Raw genomic sequence first — 10,636 nt, forward strand, 5'->3', positions numbered from 1 at the left:
TTGTAAGCAGACACTGGTGACTGGGACTATTAGATTACCTTCCCTTAATAGAATGCAGCATGACCTCAAACAGATGACCCAGATAGATCTATCACTTTCAAAACTATTCAATGGCAAAGCCTTGAATTCATCTTTGTTCTGCCCATCAGCTTTTTACTTTAGGAGGAAAGGATGGTTTCTACAAATTATTCTGGCATTAGAATCTAAAAGAAATCTGGCTAAAGGAATTGAAAGAAATGATGTAAATCGCTTCATTTCATTTGTTCTGCTTTTCATAGAGGTTGACTGGATGAGTGAAGGATGGCTTAGAGCAATTGTAGCCCATTGAATGGATGCCAAATGGCAAATTGTTGGTGGTTTGCAGTAACTATAGAAATTAAGTTTTGTAACTTTTGTAGTAGTGTTATACTTTTAGTGTATATTATAAATCTATTGGATTATAATAGTTTTAAAAAACAAAGTAGACAAAAACTAATCCTCACCACAAATAATTTTGATAGGCATTGGCTTAGTGTGACAGAATTTAAAAAGAGATTCAGTCTTGTCTGTAAAATGTAATTAGTAATGTTGACCTCAAAAGTTGTTTTGGGGATTATATGATGGTTATTATAAGTAATATTTTGGGAGTATGTAGTATGTGCCTGCTGTTGTGCTGCTTATACATGTTATTTAATCCTCACAATAACTCAGACTCAGATGTAGGTTCTATTATTTCTTCCATTTTTCTGAGACTTTGCTTGCTAAATGACTTGCCAGAGGCCAACCATCTAGTAAGTATGCAGGTAGAATTGGATTTGGAGCTGATTCTTTTAACTACTGTGTCTCACGCTTGGTAAAGAACCTGACTCACAGGACTGCCTTGTCTCTACTTTCTGTGCTTCACTGGAAGTCTGGAGACCTCCATCCTCATCCAGTCACTGTCCCTGTCTTTGTGACCTTGAGCAGGCCTCTTTTTAGCTCTCTTGCCCTTACTGGCAGGCACTGTACTTTATTCATCTTTGGTTCTCCAGCATCTAGACTGGATTTGACATAAGATAGTTATTCTGTAGTGAAGCAATTGATAGCCCTGGATAATCTCTTAAGATCCTTTTTGTCTCTGCTTTCTCAGCATTTCATTCTCTTTTCTCCCTTCTGAGCATCTTACTCTACACCAAAACTGGCAGCATTACCGTATGTCTTCGTGTATTTCTCTTAGTCATTTGACATGGTGCCCATGTTTTTACTAGTCTGAGTAGTATGTCTAGGATAAAATACTAGATATTCTAGAAGAAAGAATGGAGGGGGCTGGCTTATAAAGTCAGAAACATGCTCTTATTCCATTCCTGCCTAGTAAGGCTTGGGCCTGGGGCAGCTCCACTGGCATCCCTGCCAGGCCTGAATAATGGCTGCAGCCTGGGGCCGGGTTTTTCAGGAGCTCCATCGAGGTCTCCAGTAATTGGAACATGGCACCTTCCGACTTGTAATTGATGGTGGAATGAGAGGGGCATTTGTCACTGCCCGACTTCTCTGTGTGGGAGAGGCTCATAAGTCACAATTGACAAACCCTTTGATGACTTTTGAACTTCATTTACAGAAAAGAATAGCTGTAATCAAACAGCAACAAGTAGTGACTAATCTTGCCACATTATACATTATTACTTTAAGGAACCAGCTCCTTAAGGCAAGAGAAGAGGAAGGGGCCATTGTTCAGACTCATAGCAAGTGCTGACTTACTCTTGGACTTTAGAGTGTGCCCTTAACAGGGCATGAAGTGTCAGAAAAGAGGTAGAAAGACAGAAGAAGAGGCTGGCCTTCAGACCCTGGGCTGTGCTCAGCATAAGATCATTGTGGACCCAGCCACAGGTGAGAACATAAGCTCTGGTCTCAGGAACATAAGCTCTGGTCTCAGTCAGTCCCAGCTCTGCCATTTCATTTTCTTGTCTTTGGCTAGGTCACTCCAAGCCTTTACATCCCTGAAATGGGCATGATACACCAATCACTTTCCTCCTAAAATATACACTGAAAACTTAGTGTTATTCCTGGGATGTAATAGACACTTAATATCAAGTGTTCACAATGATTGCCAGGACTGTACCATATTTTTATCTGTGAAAGGGCCCTTTGTGTTCCCTTTATGTGATCACACATTTAAAGGGCCCTTTATGGTCAGAAATGCTTGTTTGATTGACTCTTAAAGCTGTGTGATGTATCAGCCTCAAATCCAGGATCACCAGTCTTCCTGTGGTAATAGGGGATTGGTGAGAGCAATCAAGTGCAGTAGAGAGAACCACCAGCCTTAGAATTTAAAAAAAAAACTGTTTTACTCTTTGTTATGCTACTTAATAGAACTGTAGGGAGCTCTAGCCTTGTATTCTAGTGCTTCCCTGGCAGTTCAAATCCACCAGTTCCATGGGAAAAAAGATGAACAGTCTCTTGGGCAATGTACAGCCTCTGAAAACCTGCTGGGGGATCAACTGTGAGCCATTTTTGATGTGACAAGCTGAGTAATACACCAGTAGACATAAAAAGTAGTCTCTAAACCTGAATTCACAGGAACTCTGGTGGTGCAGTGGTTAACTAGCTCAGCTGCTAACTGAAAGGTTGATGTTTCAAACCCAGCATCAGCTGCTTCTCAGGAGAAAGATGGGTCAGTCTGCTTTATAAAGATTATAACATTGGAAACCCTATGAGATAGCTTTACTCTCTGTCTTAAATGGCTGCTATGGTTGAAACTTACTTACAGAGATTGGACAGTTCTGTCTCAGGCTTGGTAGGGCAGTGGCCAAATGCTTGGCTACTAAACTAAAGATTGATCATTAGAACCCATTAGTTGCTGTGTGCAAGAAAGATGTAGCTGGCTGCTTCCATAAAGGTTAGCATTTTGGAAACCCTGTTAGACAGTCCTCCTCAGTCATATGGAATCTTTGAGTTGAAATAAACTTGATGGAAACAGGGTTGGTTTTTTTTGTTTTTGTTTTTTTTTTTTTGTTTTAATTTTACTGAACGATTAGGAATTGTAGGCCCAGGGTTGTCACCTACCCACTCCTTGATATTACCCCTACAACTTCAAAGGGGTGTTTGTCACATGTACTATCTATAACCTGAGTCCACATAGAGTCTAAGGTAAAGTTGGAGTGCATACCGAGAGTAAACATGGAGAGCCTTTCCTGTTTCTTATCTAAATACTTTCTAGTGTTATCCATTATACTGGGCACTTAACGCTCTCTTCTTCTTACTCTAGTCCTGGAAGGTTGGTCTAATTCCTAATTTGCAAAAATCTGAGGCCCAACAAGGTTAAAATGCATGCTGAAGTTGTAGGGTTGGTATTGATACTCGGTTTTTGTCTGATACAAGAGCCTGTGTAGTTTCTACTATTTCATGTGTAATTTTCTTTTGTTATTGGAAAACAGTTGAGAAACAGACTTCAAAGGAAGTTAGTTGAGTACAAATCAGATAGATGTACACAGTGTCTTTATTTCCTAGCATCTCTGCAGTTCTTGTCAGTACAGAGTAAGATGCTCAAATGCTTGTTGAAAGAGCAAAGATGAAACTAACAGAGATAAAGTAATCTTCCACCCAATCCAGGAACCCTCAGTTCCTGAGAGCTGATGATTCTCTTGGGAATGAGAATGGTCAAGAACTAAAGAGCACTTCTTGGGAAATGAGTTCTGTCTAGCCAGTAATGATCATTTGGGCAGTGCTAATGAGCAGGGGCCTGGCAGGTTTCATAAGATTAATAGATGTTCTGTCATCCTTGGCTGCCTGGTACCCGGAGGCCCTGGGCACTGATCAGTCTAATTGCCTGCCTTCTCTGTCACTGATCGCTATTTTCTCTTGAAAACACCCAGAATAAGGCAGAGAAGACTGGCCACTAAAGAGTAATGCAAGGAGGTATCCAATAGGACTAGCCCAGACAAGGCTCTAAACAGAATTAGAACTTAAGCACCAAGAACACTGTGACCCCTTATTTCAAAGAATTTCCAGAGGAAGGAGGTCAATGTCAGAACAATTTACAGAGTTGAGAGAGTAGATATTCTGATAGTTGAGTATCTCAAAAGTCAAGTGTAGACTAGGCAGAATTGGATGTGTATGAGGGATGGTATGATAAAGCTAGAGTCTTAGGGAGGTTATTGAGATAATGACATTTAGAGTGTCAAGCAAGTCTCACAAGAGAACAGGAGCCTGAATTCAGCCTCACTGGATGGGTGACTTTACTTTCCTGAGCCTTAGTTGCATGTTCTCTGTGATGAGACTAGAAATATCAGGACAAAGAATATTAACTGATTTCATTCACTAAAATCCTGTGCAAATGTGAGAAATTGTAGAAGGCAAGGGGAAGGGCCAATGACCAGATGTGATAGGCTGAGGATAACATTTCCCGAATGTATCACTAAATGTAGACTTTTGGAGTTGTGCATATCTGGGTTCCAGTTCTATCTTTGATCTATTAACCAATTATTTAACCTCTCTGAGTTCTGTTTTTTACCCCTATCTAAAATACTTCCTGCAGGGATATTATAAAGATTAAACAAGATGAGGTTTGTAAAGTCTTTAGCACATTGTTGGCACTTTATTATGGGCTCTTCTTACTGTGATGACTTATTCAAAGTTCACAATTAGAGGTGCTTTTGGTCCTTTTTTGCCTGTTACATTTTCCCACATGTTCAAGCTTTTCTTCCTATGTTCCAAAGTGTAGTTTCCACCTGAAATCTTTCATTTGAAAGTTTTCATTTAAAAACCTTTTTTTTTTTTTTTTTTTGCCACATTTCCTCAGTGCTCAGGAGATCATTTTGAGCTGTAAATTTCATTTTAAAGTCTGTTTACTTGTTGAGGGCCATCAAGTTGATTTGACTCATAATGACCCTTGGGTGTAAACCAGACATTACAGGTCTTGCACTATCTTCAGAATTGTTCCCATTTGAGCCACTTTGTTACATTGTTGTAGTCACTAGGTCACTCCTCAGTTTCACTGAGGATCTTCTTTTTCACTGACCTTCTACTTTGTAAGTATGATGTTGTAGCGGGGGAGGGGAGGAATATGTGCTGGCAGCCATGTCTGAACTCTTGTTAACTCTACAGGGGAGACTAATCCTCCTCCATAACACAAACAAAGTTCAATGGAATCAGACATGCCCACACACTCCCCACACCTATTTCTACAAGTTCTAATATGAGTTGTCCTTCCTAGGCCGCTTGTGGCTCTGTTACTGGGTCTGTTAATTCATTGATCACACAGATCTCATAGAACCATAATCATGATTATGGGGTTTATTAGGGAAGTTAGCAGGCTACAGTTAATGTTGAAAGAGTACAGTTCTTCAGTCAAGACAACTTCTCAGGTATGCTTGCGAGCCCTTCAACCTTTAGCCTACAGCTTTAGGTGAGCTCTCTTAGTCCTGCCAGTTACGGATGGCATCTCCTGCCTAGGGTCTTCAGTAAGCATGGATGAAGGCCTTGTCTCTGAGGGCTAACAGTCTCAGGTCAGCTCTGTCTCACATTAGTCTCTGGTTTTTCACTACCACTACTGCTCTCATCTCTGTCCCAGTCTAACCAGGTAAGGAATATTTGACCCCAGAGGACATGTATTGCATTCTCTACTTCTTTTTTGGTGTTAGCAAGATTCCCATCTTTTGCTACTAAACCTGCTCAGTTTAAACCTGGTGGGACAGTAAGACTAATTAATCCCATTGTCAATTGTCTTTGCACCTTTTTTCCATGTTCTCACCCAGCCATGTGGCCCAAGTAAAAAGCCAATGACTAGGAAAGCCATTTTGGAAAATTAGTCACCACAGTGTTCTCTTCCAAGGGACTGGTCCATCCTAATAAGATGTCCAAAATTTATAGGACAATCTCAGCTTGCTCCTTTCTAAGGAGCATTCTGCAGCACTTTCTCCAAGACTCTGTTCTTCTGGAAGTCCATGTAGATGTATTGTCCACCAAATATGATTCTCATATATATTCTTGGTAGATTGTTACTAACCTGAAGGCCTAGCTTCTGTGCAACAGATGTTTGTTGGTAACACTTACTTGGAAGTCAGCCTAAAATCTTCTTAAACAGCTTATGTAGACTTCCCCTCTTAGCTCTTTGATGTTCTTGGTGTTCTCTTACCAGTCCAAAAGGAAAAATGGAATGTAAGATGCCTGGATTTACTTAGAGTCATGATAATCTGGAGTAATCCTGGCTCAGCTACTTACTGATTGTGGCATCCTGGCCATGTCTCTTCTTCTTTCTTGTTCAGAGCAGGGCATATATAATATATAAGCTCCATGCTCACTAAGATCCTCACTAGTTTGACATTACAGAAGTCTCTGGGAACAAGCCTTATTCTCCCTTTTTTTTCCCTCCTTGCTCCAAGAACAATCCTCTACTGCTACTTCTTACAACTAAGCATGAGGCCTCTGGGGGCTATATAGACACCTTGCTCTCCATTCCACAGATAATCAGTGAGACAGAGCTTGGCCCAGGGGGAAGATAATTTATCAAGTCAAGCAGATTCTGTTCCTCCAGATGCCAGTATATTTTAGGGATCCCTCTCTAAGTTAGAGGAAGAACTTGAAGAGCCAAAAAATAATAGAGTTGTGTTAGGACTGGTTGATCTGTAGTGATGTATGTTTAAGTTAAGAGTAGAAAAGATGCTTAGGACCACTGCCACCAGTAGGCCCCAGCACTTAAGGCAGAGCCACAGCTAACCTTTCTCAATACCTCCTGGGGCATTATCCATACTACTTCATCCTTAATTTAATATACTTTTGGCACTGTCTGTGCCTTAAGTTTTTCCAGTCCTGCCTATAGCATTTGCATGATAAGGGAAGAGAACAAATGGATACCACTGTCTAATTATTTAAAAGGTTTGAATGAAGCCAACACATTGATGACTCTGATCATAATCTGGAAGACTAAGGAAAGCTAGTCTATCTCCTTTCATTTCCCACCCCCAGCTGGCAGCTCCCTTATTTCAAGAAGCCTTGTGGACATGCATGTGCACACTCAAAAGGCTTGCCCAAGCTCTTCCCATAACTCCTTAAAAATTCTTTGCCTTGGGCTTAGAGAATATGTACCTAAGCCTGATTCCAGAGATGTGTGCAGACATTAAAAGGATATTGAGAGAATTCAAGGGTCAAGTCTTTGGACCATGCCCCAACTTGGGATTCCCCCAATATGGAGAATGAGAGAGAGACACACACACATACATACATTCTCTCTCTCTGACTCTTTCACATTCTCTTGTCTCTTCCCTATGATCAGAAAACGGACCCTCTTGTAATATATATCTTCTGGCTCCCTCTTTTCTTGGCATAGTCCAGGATATACTCTAGTTTGATCTTGACCCACAGATAGAATAAACCCACAAATAGTAACGGCAGTAATTAGTAGAGCAGAAGAGTACTTAATTAAGCTCAGAGCAATTTCTAGATTTAAAAGACAACAGTTTACAAAGTTCTTTTATATTCTTTGATTCAAATTCCTGATGAGGAAAGTCTGGATAGGGCCAAACATGAAGGGTTTTAGTCAAGCCAAGGTGTAAGTGCTGCTTTTCAAGTACAGCAGGAACTTACCAAGTGATTCCTGCCCCATGCCATTAGAGGTTTCTGGCAGAAGTCTGAAGGAACCCAGCAACAGTCATATCCTTGCCAAGTCAGTGCCAGAGCCAGAAGGCATCAACATATCCCTCAGCCATCTCTCTATTCTTTCTCAGTCCACACCCTAGATCTGGTTGCTTCTCTCCAGCCAATGCAGGTAGCAGGCATCTTTCTTAGCTGGAACTTCATGATCTTGAGCTGTATCATTCGGGAGATGCTCACAAGGGACCTAATGAACTTCTTGTGTGCTCTATAGTGAATGAGGAATTCTCTCTTGAATTATTTGTCATTCAGGTAGAAGAGCTAGCAGAGAGAACTGTGAGGAATGAGAAAAACAAGGAAAGCACTATGCCTCGAGCATCTCCTGCTGAATACCAGACTGTCAGAGGCTTTCATGCTTCATCTGTTTGTGTTCCTCACTGTTTAGTGAATGTAGATTATTAGACTACAAAGGGAAGATGCTGCCCCATTGCAGCCAATTGTAGAGCAGACCCTAGTGCCTTCTTTCTTAATGGCACTGGTTCCTAAAGCACAGAACTCCCAGCAGAGAGAACTTATTTTGCCCTTACTAGCAGTGATGGCACCCTCTGGACCTGACTCCAGAATATGGATGTCAATTGCAAGCCCAGCTCTTTCATTGCCACTGAGTTGGAACCAACCCATAGTTGATCTTCGATTGTGTTTATAACATTATAAATAACAGGAGAAGATTACCATCATCCCCTTCTAGAGTAACTAGTTTTGAATTGCCAGAGAGGTGAAGCCTTGAGGCATCGCTCCCTACAAACTGTTTTTGTTATGTACTGTCGAGTTGGAACTAACTCATAGCTGACCCTGCAGCCGGTTTTCACAGACTGTAAATTTTAAGAAAAGAGATTACTCATCTTACTCCCTAGGAGCAACTGATAAATTTGAACTGCATGCCTTTGGGTTGGCAATGCAACCAACTTCTTACCTTTAAACTAGACCTCCCAACTCCTTACAGGTTAGATCACTAGAACTCCTTAATCCATCCTGTTGTTGTTAGGTGCTGTTGAGTTGGGTACAACTCATGGTGAGCCTATATAAAGCTGATCTGAACTTATTATATCCTGTGCCATCCTGATCCCCCCCACATCCATTGCTGTAGTCACCACATCAGTCCATCTCGTTGAAGGTCTTGCTCTGTTTCACTAACCTTTCTAAGCATGATGTCCCTTTTCAAAGAACCATCTCTTCTTACAATGTGCTCCAAGTGTGAGATGAAGATTCTGCCATCCTTGCCTCTAAGAAGCACCCTAGTTACACTTTCTACAAGACATCTCTTTCTTCTTTTGGCAGTTCATGGGATACTCTGTATCCCAACACTGCAATTCAAAGGAACCACTCTGCCTATCATCTTTATTGTCGAAATCACAAGTGACTGGCATATAATAACAACTCTCAGATGCACAGTAGGTAATTGGAAAGACCATGGCTTGACTAAAGTGCACCTTAGTCTTTAAACTGACATTATTGTTTTTCAGGACTTTGGAGAGGTCCTTGACAGCTAAACATCTTCGGATCTTTTTATTATTGATACCAAGGGTGTTGATTATGGATCCAAGTAAGACGAAATTGTTGACAGTTTCTGTCTTTATCTGTCATGATGTTGCCTATTGGCTCAGTGGCCAGGATTGTTGTTTTCTGGATGTTGAGATGTAGTCCATATTGAAGGCTGGTAGTTCTTGATCTTCTGCATTAAATGCTTCAAGTTCTCACTTACATCAAGATTGTACCCATCCACATAGAGTCCTGCTTCTCAAATAATTTGCTTAGCATATAGATTAAATAAGTCAAGAGAAAGAATACAACCCTGATGCATACCTTTCTTGATTTTAAATTATGCAGTGTTCTCTTGGTCTATTTGGGTAACAGCTTCTTGGTCTAGGTGTAGACAATATGAGCATAATTAAGTGTTCTGGAATTCCCATTCTTCTCAATGTTAGCCATAATTTGTTATGATCCACACAGTCAGATGCCTTTACATAGTAAATAAAACACAGACATTCTTACTATTCTCTGCTTTCAGCCAAGATCTGTGTGATATAGTCAGCATTGTTAGCCCTGGTGCTATGGAATCTTCTAAATCAAGATTGAATTTTTGGCACTTCTCTGTAAGTGTACTGTTCTAGTCATTTTTGAATGAAAATCAGCAGTATTTTGCTTGTATGTGATATTAATGATACTGTTTAATAATTTTCACATTCTATTGGATCACCATTCTTAGAGATGGCACCAAATATGGATCTTTTCTTGGCAGAGACTATTGGGCACCTCCAAGACTCCATCTTTTAGTTGAAACATGTCAATTGATATCCCATTGATTCCTGACCCTTATTTTTTGCTGATGCCTTCAGTGAAGCTTGAACCTCTCTCATCACCATGTTACTTCCGGAAATATTTCAGGGTTGACAAGTTCTGTTTTGTACAGTAACTTTCTGTATTCCCTTCCATTTTCTTTTTTTTTTTTTTTTGCTTCTCTCTTTATCCATTTTCTTTTGATGCTTTCTGGATCATTCAAGATTTTTCCCCTAGTGTCTCTCAGTATTGCAAGTCAAGGCTTGAATTTGTAGTTTTATTTCCCCGAATCAGAAAAATCCTGTGAGTAACTTAACGGTTTCCTTGAAAAGAGTGCCACCTGCTGGTCAAAATATAAAAGCTCCTAGGCAAAGAAGATTTTAAGAGAAAAGGGGAGGGGTGATGGACATAGATTGCCCCAATTTATACACATTCTTTTCCAACTCATTGAAAGGAGCTTCTTCTGCATAGAAATATTAGGCTAATAATGTGGTGTTTCTAGTCGTCCTAAGCTGAGGAGAGCTTTTCACCCATGCCGCTTATAGCCTCTGAAATGATTTTATTGTTAGCTACTATCAGGTTGGCCCTCAACTAGTTTCAACCCATGCATAGTATAATAAAAGCAACCTAGTTGGTGCAACCACTGTAGAAGGCAGTGTGGCGCTTTCTCAAAAAGTTGCAAATAGAGATACCATTTGACCCACCAATTCCACTACTGGGAATAAACCCCAAAGAGACCATAACTGCCACCCAAGCA

The 10,636-nt window shown here is 40.6% G+C and overlaps 1 protein-coding gene across 2 annotated transcripts in view; it reads left to right on the top strand.

Moving 5' to 3' along the window:
* Window positions 1–10,636, top strand: part of RALY (RALY heterogeneous nuclear ribonucleoprotein) — a 20,844-nt gene that overhangs the window by 1,202 nt on the left and 9,006 nt on the right. The window lies entirely within an intron of this gene.

This window comes from Elephantulus edwardii, unplaced genomic scaffold (assembly GCF_000299155.1).
Source record: "Elephantulus edwardii isolate Elephantulus edwardi_28Jun2011 unplaced genomic scaffold, EleEdw1.0 scaffold00015, whole genome shotgun sequence".
Taxonomy (NCBI): Eukaryota; Metazoa; Chordata; class Mammalia; order Macroscelidea; family Macroscelididae; genus Elephantulus; species Elephantulus edwardii.